Source organism: Bubalus bubalis, chromosome 3 (assembly GCF_019923935.1).
Source record: "Bubalus bubalis isolate 160015118507 breed Murrah chromosome 3, NDDB_SH_1, whole genome shotgun sequence".
Lineage (NCBI taxonomy): Eukaryota > Metazoa > Chordata > Mammalia > Artiodactyla > Bovidae > Bubalus > Bubalus bubalis.
In genome coordinates, this window is record NC_059159.1 from 43,549,810 (window position 1) to 43,556,317 (window position 6,508).

Here is a 6,508-nt window from a genome sequence, read left to right on the forward strand (position 1 = left end):
ATATATGTTAATATACGAGATTTGTTTTTCTCTTTCTGACTTCACTCTGTATGGCAGACTCCAGGTCCATCCACATCACTACAAATGACACCTATCACTCCCTTTTTAAAATGAGGCTATTCTGGATATATTCTGGATATAAAAATATACAGCAAAGCATGTATATCTTAACTGAGCAGCTCAGTGAGTTTTTACATATATCCACACCAGTAAGCCACCCACAGATCAAGATAGAGAATATTTCCCGCTCCCTGCAAGGCTCCTCCACGCCCTGCAGAGGAAATTGCTTCTCTGACATCTTTGCTAATTCTTTCTGTAGATTCTACCTCCATATTCCCACCCTTCATGAAAATTAAAAAAAAAAAAAAAATTGAAAGGTAAATCTGTCTTCAATCTAGGGGAAAAATTAACAAGTTGATGTTTCCTTCCTGACATTAGAAAATCAGTAAATGTCAGCTCAGGCAGGGGGTTGGTATCTGGAGGTCAAGAGCTCCTCACCTTTTCCAGAAGTAGAATTCCTTCTCAACATCTGTTTATTCCACAGATCCCAAATAAGAACGGTTGCCTTTTTAGTGTCTTTTTGATTAAGAAAATAACAACTGGGGGTTTCCAGGGGCTGAAAGAGGAGGAAGAGGGGGAACTTAGTGTTTCATGGCTAGAGTTTATTTAGGGATGATGAAAAAGTTCTGGAGATGGACGATGGTGTTGGTTGTACAGCAGTATGAATGTACTCACTGCCTCTGAATTGTATAGTTATAAATGGCTAAGATGGTATATGTTGTAAATATTATAACATTATAAAATACGTTTGTGTATTTTACTACAATAAAAAAATTAAAAAGATAAAGTAGCATTAAATTTTTTTTTTTTTTCCAAGCCATGAAGCATGTGGGATCCTAGTTTCCTGACCAGGGATTGAACCTGTGCCCTCTGCAGTGGAAGTGTGGAGTCTTAACCACTGGACTGCCAGGGAACTCCCATAAAGTATCATTAAATATAGAAAATAATGAATCAAATTCCCATGAATTCAATGACTGTTTTAAAACACTTTTATTTTATAAATAACCACTGAGTCTATGTTCATTTGAAAAACAATAGTACCTGTGAGCATGAGAGCTATTGTGTCCCCCAACAGACAGTGAGGGTACACACAAAGGCTCCTCGACCTTAGCAAAACCCGCAAGACCCCTGCCTCCTTCCAGTGGCTGAGACCCAGGGACTGAGATTGTTCATTCCAGCAACCCCGCAGTTGAAGACACCGTGGCTCAGAGAGGGAAGTAACTTGTCCAGGGGCAAGCAGCCCGTTGGAGAAGAGCCAAGATAAGACCTCTGGGCTCAGGTCCCTCTCGCAGGTGCTCTGATCTCAGCACCACCTCTGTTGTGCACCAGCTGAAGACCACGTGTGCTCTTCAGAGCCTCCGCCTTCCGTTTCCTGCAAATACTTAATTAGAAGCAATTCCCAGCTTGGCGACGCCTCGCTCACCAGTCCCATCAAGGCAGGAAGTGGGATGCACAGCCAAGAGACGGGGCCTCGCGATTCCTTTGTAATTTGACCCTGAAGCTCGGGGCGGGGGTGAGGGGTGGGGGGTAGGGGGCTGGTACAGGCTCTTTCTTATCATCCAGGCTGTATGACGGCTCCTGGGAACGCGGACCCATGCCCCTGGAGTTCCAGTGTTCAAAGACGGGGGCCGGGAGTCTGGTTTCAGAATAGAGGTCCTATCAGGAGGCGAGAGTGGGTGCCTTGGCTATTTCGACGAGAGCTGACACTAAGGGATTCTTCTCTCGCACAAGCTGTGCAGAGCATTCTGTATTGTGGGCTGGGCGGCCCCCGCCTTTCCCTTCCCCAGGCTCTCTGGCTGCTGCTGCTGCTCCCCAACCCCCTCCCCGACACGGCACACGGCTAACAACATCCAATTAATTCAGGATAATTTGGTTCATTACAAGCCCTTAGACTGGTAACAGTGTTTTCTCTGAGTGCAGCCTTCCTGGAGTTTCTCAAAGAGGCCACAAGGCTCTGAGGCCGGGAGAGGGGAGAGAGGGCAGAGTCCTGCTTTATCTGCCGGAGTGGATACCCGGGAGCCAGTGGGTGCCTGAGACGACTGGGCTGGGCTGGGCTCACACTAGCAAAACACATCCTTCCCTGTGCCCCCACAGCCCTGGTTAAAAATATGATTGGAAATGGGGACGTGGCAAGACACCCCAGCAGGAACATCAGGCCACCCTCGGGGCCTGCCAATAGGCACCATCCTTGCAGGGCTAGAGATGTCAGTTCTGTGCTGAGTGGGCCCAACTTGATGACCGTGGGAGTTCCCGCAGGGGCTTGTGGGAAAGGAGGCCCTGGCTGTGGCCAAGACCTAGCAAAGCTAAGCAGGCAGCTGGCAGGGACTTTTTTAGGGGAAAGATATATATACATATATATTTTTTTTTTTTTTTAATTAGTTTACTTATTTGGCTGCACTGGGTCTGAGTTGCGGCACACATGATTCTTTAGTTGTGGCATATGAACTCAGTTGCGGCAAGTGGGATCTTAGTTCCCTGACCAGGGATCCAACCCCAGGTCCCCTGTATTGGTAATGTGGAGTCTTAGCCCCTAGAACCACGAGGAAAATCCCATTTTTAGGGGCCTGATCTCTGGTGGGGAGGAAATGCTTAAGAGAACTAAGATCTGCCCAGACAGGGTGGGACTGTGGAAAGAGAGCTGGGTCCTGGGAGCAGGCAGGGTTTCTGGGTCGGGCAGGTCAGGACTGGACCTATATCCGTACCTTCTTTACCCAGCATGTGACCGTGGCCTCCTTGATCTTTATAGTCTTTGATTAAGGGCAAGAGAGCGATACCTCATTCATTGGCTTGTGAGAATGAAAGAGGGTGATGGGAGGCCTTTGATGTGATAGTTAAGGAGAGGAGACTCAGCTGCCAGACGTGCCTGGTTACAATCCTGACAGCACCACTGTGAGGCCTTGGATAAGTCACTGCCCCAGTCTAAGCCTCCATGTCCTCATCTGTGAAAGATGAGAACAATAAGATCTGCTCAGAGGCTTGTCGTGAGGATGAAATGAGCCCTTTGAAGAGTCCTGGTGCACACCACATGTGAGCTTGTATTACTTTTTTTTTAAAGATTGGGTTTTTTTTGTTTTGTTTTTTGTTTTTTTAATGAGGACCATTTTTAAAAAGTATTGAATTTGTTACAATATTGTTTCTGGTTTTTTATGTTTTGGTTTTTTGGCCACACTGGCCCTCCAGGATGTTCCACTGTTACTACTTTTATTGATGATGCGTGTAGAGGACCCAGCGCTCTGCCTGGAAGGAACATCCTGAAGAATCTGAAACTGTCCCATCCTCCTTCCTGATTACTTAAATTCCTCGTTTTATAATAAATCTCCTACCTATCTCAGAGGATGTCTGTAAGGCTCCTCCGGAAAACCTGTACTAAGCACACTCCTCCCACCCCAGGAGGAAGTGATCTTCCCTGATACCCTCAGCAAGGATGCAGACTTCCATCCCAGCCCTGGTACATGTGGGTCTTGGGGGTTATTCTCCTCTAGAGAGCAGGGAGTGTAAGGACTGGGGCATCTCAGGGCCCACCCCACCCCCCACCTAGCAACCTGATGTGTGAGAGGCACTCAGGGGGGTGCTTTTGGGGTGAGCTGGTATGGGCTCAAGGGTCCTGTTAGCTGGATCAGGGGGAGGGCACATGGAAGAATGAATGAGAAAGCCACCTGTGTCGGTGAGTAGCTGCCCTGTAAGTGGGGAGCAGCAGTGCTCACGCCCACCCAGGCCCCGAGAATGCCTCTTTCCCAGACACTGGATTCTTTTGAAACCCTGGGGACACAGCGGAGGAGAGAGCAGGACTGGAACAGCAGGGGAAATGAGGCAGCTACACTCCCATTCCTGCTCAACCCCCAACCTTCCACCTGACCCCCCACCCTTTGGTTAATCACCAAGTCTGCAACGTTAAAATCTTCTGGGAGCTGTTACAAATCCAGAATGCCCAGGCCTCACCCCAGACCAATTAAATCAGAAATCCCTGGCTGAGGAACCCAGGCGTGCGTATTTTCTCGTGAAGTCCTCAGGTGATTCCACTGTGCCGCCAAGGTTAAAAATATCAGATCGTCTAGGGAGAGACACTGTTTCAGAGTCTCAGGGACCGCAGGATTGGGTGATATGTCTTAGCAGCCGCACTGACTCAGGTTTCCAGCCTTGCTGTCTTAGAGGGGAGATGAAGAGACTCACTGATGCTCACTGGGCATCCACTTTGCACAGAGTCTCTGTCTGGATCCCAAGGGAATACACCAGTAACTCACAGCAAAGATCATAATAACAACATTTATTAAGTGCCCATTGTGTGCCAGGCACTTAATAACATTGACTAATCCTCACCAAAATTCACAGAATTTTAATCCCCATTTTAGAGATGTATGGATGCTGTCAACATACTGTTCAATTTCACCTTCATACAACCAAGGTTGCTTATTATAAACATCTGTGAGTTTGGTTTAGGAGATTTTTTTGTTTGTTTATTTTTTCTGCTCAAGAGACCTGAGCATTCTCTTTTTTTGTGGCCAAGTGAGCATTGTCAAGCAAAGATGGATGAAGCCTTGGTGGATAAACACCCCAGTTTTTTCATCTCTTGGAGGGTATTTTATATACCAGTAACTCAAACTTTGCTGCATGGTAGATCATCTAGGGAATATAAAAATTTTTGATGCCCAAGCCTCATCCCAGACCAATTAAATTCATGTCTCTGTTGGAGGATTCAGGCACCTGTGTTTTTTAAAGCTCCCAGGTGATTGTAATGTTCAGCCAAGTGGTGAACCTACAGTCTACGTGTCTCCCAGAGTTTTCCATCAGTTCTGAAGTCCAGTGTCCAGTGTTGTGACTTGCTTAATAATAATGTACCCTGCTTGTAGTGCCTTCCTTTTCCCTAATATCCCCATTTGTCTCCTGAAACATCCTGGCATTGCCTCCCAATACACTTCTTTTTTAAAAAGTTTTTGATTTATTTATTTTTATTTTGCCTGCACTGGGTCTTTGTTGTGGCATGCAAGCTGTTGTTGCAATCCACTGGCTTTTCTTGTTGTGCAGCATGGGCCCTAGAGCACGCGAGCTCAATGGTCCTATGGGCTAAGTAGTCATGGGCGAAAAAAGCAGCACATGGGCTTAGTTGCCCCAAGGCATGTGGGATCTTAGTTCCCCGACCAGGGACTGAACCCACATCCACTGTATTGGCAGAAGGATTCTTAACCACTGGACCACCAGGAAAGTCCTCCAATATACTTCTTATATTGAATCCTGGTTTTAGGATCTGCTCCTTTGGCACTCAAAGCTGAGATCTGACATGGATAAGTGCCTTACCAAAAGCTTCACGGCAGAGGCAACATTTAAATTCCCACTCTCCACAGACTTTGTGGTATGAGGGAAGAGACAGGCATTTAGAAAACTATAAGAAAAAAGACACAAAAGATCAAATAGATCTTCAAACAAAGGCGAAAGGAACATTAAAATAATAAAAAAAAATCCAAACCAGCAATTAAATGTTACTGGGAGTTTCGAGAGGCTCCCCGGAGTTGAATCATTTATGTTAGGTAAATGAGGGGTTTCTCTAAGTGGAATGTGGGCAAGGTCATTGCCAGTGTTGGGCCAAGACGAACAGAGGCTCAGGGCGGATTTGGATGGTGAGTGGGCAGCAGGCATGTGCTGTGAGCTAGAGCTGGAGGAGGCAGGTGGTGGGCTTAGGCAGTCCCTTAAGAGCAGGCAGATCCTCTCGTCTCCCAGTCCCCAGGATCTTTCTTTAGCCTCCCACACCAGACCTCCTTCTAAGGCATGGTTGGGCAAGAGTCTTCTCTCTGTTATCTTTTATAAGTCTGTGAGGGCAAGGGCCCAACTAAAGGCATACTGGGGGACATGAGTGGGGAGGGGAGAAAGAGGTCCAGGGATGTGAAGTCCTGATGGTGAACCTGATGAAGAGCATTCATGCCAGGGGCACAACGTGTCAGGGACCATGTCAAGTCCTGACTGTGACACTGATGAAAAGCACACATTCCCATGGGCACAAAGCACCAGGGGTCTAGGGTCCACCTGATCGCACCCTGTTCTCTCCTCCCCCCACCCACCTCTCTGCCCACGAGCCTCCTTGTGGTCCAAAAGGTCAAGTCTGCTCCTGCTGCAGCGCCTTTGCTTCTGCTGTTCCCTCTGCCTTGAGAGCTCTTTCTTCAGATCTCAGAGTCATCTTTTTTCCCCATCACTCAGAATTAGGCTCAAACAACGCTTCCTTGGAGAGGAAGTCCCTCTGGACTATCATCTCGCATCTTTTCTCCCTCCCCACGAGTCTCTCTCGTATCACTTCGCTTTTTATAATTTATTTAGTTTGTATTTGGCTGCATTGGGTCTTAATTGCAGCATGTGGGGTCTTCAATCTTCATTATGGCATGTGAGATCTTTAGTTGCGGCGTGTGGGATCTAGTTCCCTGACCGGGGATCAAACCTGGGCCCCCTGCATTGTGAGCGCAGT

The 6,508-nt window shown here is 47.3% G+C and overlaps 1 long non-coding RNA gene across 1 annotated transcript; it reads left to right on the forward strand.

Moving 5' to 3' along the window:
- Positions 1-2,511: 2,511 nt before the first annotated feature.
- Positions 2,512-4,783, forward strand: LOC123332388. The gene is made up of 2 exons (XR_006549181.2): positions 2,512-3,087; positions 3,241-4,783. It is a non-coding gene; the product is annotated as an uncharacterized LOC123332388 (long non-coding RNA).
- Positions 4,784-6,508: the final 1,725 nt, after the last annotated feature.